Source organism: Belonocnema kinseyi, chromosome 1 (genome assembly GCF_010883055.1).
Source record: "Belonocnema kinseyi isolate 2016_QV_RU_SX_M_011 chromosome 1, B_treatae_v1, whole genome shotgun sequence".
In the NCBI taxonomy this organism is placed as follows: domain Eukaryota; kingdom Metazoa; phylum Arthropoda; class Insecta; order Hymenoptera; family Cynipidae; genus Belonocnema; species Belonocnema kinseyi.
This window is the reverse complement of record NC_046657.1, coordinates 92,308,174-92,309,573: the sequence shown is the minus strand read 5'-3', so window position 1 is coordinate 92,309,573 and position 1,400 is coordinate 92,308,174. Positions and strand designations below refer to the sequence as shown.

General features: G+C 36.1%; 1 long non-coding RNA gene across 1 annotated transcript in view; it reads left to right on the top strand.

Moving 5' to 3' along the window:
• The first annotated feature begins 340 nt into the window (after positions 1-340).
• The window catches only part of LOC117175722, a 5,296-nt gene continuing 4,236 nt past the window's right edge, over positions 341-1,400 (top strand). The window contains exon 1 of the long non-coding RNA XR_004467491.1: positions 341-477. This is a non-coding gene — a long non-coding RNA (uncharacterized LOC117175722). The remainder of the gene's footprint in view (positions 478-1,400) is intronic.

The following is a 1,400-nucleotide window of genomic DNA, read 5'->3' as shown; positions in this document are numbered from 1 at the left end:
TTAAAATAATTATTACAGCTTTAGGAGCATTTTCCAACTATTCCCTTTTATTTAATAACTTCTTCTACTAATCTTGTGAGTTCACGCTGCATACTTTAAATTGTTCAAATTTTTATTTTTTAGGTGTTTTTCGAGTGTATGGGTTCATAATACCGTTTTTCTTTTTATTTCAATTTTTTATTTCATAAATATTACTGTTATCTATTTTTTAACTTCAAAACTATTAGTTACTTTGATTTTCTCAATGCGATTGAATACACGATTCGCGGCTTCTACCGCTGGCTCCAACTTCCGTTCCATTTTCCCCAATCCATTGCCAATCTGTAATGCATGGACTTCACCAAAAACGGTCACTCTTCTGTTGCCAGAAATACGCACATACCCACCTGTGTAAAATCACACTATAGTTCAAAACTAATAATCAGACAGGATTTTGTGAAATGTTTGTGGAATAGAAAATTATTCGCCATGGAAGAGGTAGGTAGTATGTTTATGAAATCTCAAATTACTTTTACCAACACTATGCGTGCGACAGATATTCGACGCGTTCGTAACAAAAACAATAAACATACAACTTACACCACTTGTTACGTTCAGGCGCTGCAATCGTTAAGTGTCTTATAGAGCTGCGCACCGATACGTTGAGTTTGAGGATTCGTAACCTGTCGTTGAGTGGTTGAAACCACCAACCGCGAGAATAGGTGAGGTTTAAAACTGACATCACTGAACACACTGTTAAGTTAGATAAATATAAATGTTTTATTTAATTCACAAATCATCAATTGCTAATTCTTGATGAACAATGTATTCTTCGATACCGTCACGGGCATAAATGATAATTATAATATAGTGAAGTTCATGATAGACTCCGAAAGTCCAAAGTTAGTCCTTTTGTAGCGTCTGGCTGGCGCCAGATCCCATTAATTATGCTAAAAATAGCTCAGTGACTCATACTTATGACCTTGAATTCACCTTGAAATGTGAAATCGTTTAGCTATACAGCGGGTACGAAATAAAAATAAAGTTCTACATATTGCTTACAATTAATTTCTTCTTTCCGCAATTACTCTTTTTTGAATTAATATTCATAATTAAGGTTGATTAATTTAAACATTTGCTCAGTTCTCATATGTTTTCAACATTCCTTCAAGCTGTTAGAACTTTCCCGCCAGAGAATTTACTTGTTCAGAGAGTATTTAGTCAAAGGGTCCCTGCGCCCTGGATATTTAGTTTCCAAAACGTTTGACACCGTTACACCTCCCCTCTTATTCAAAAAGGTGGCTCATGCTTCGTGCTGAGACCAGTGATCCCAGATCTGAAACGAGATGCGGTCCAATACTATGACAGGTCTATGTCCGTGTGAATATAGTAGGAGACGCTGTAAATGACTGAGTTGCGCG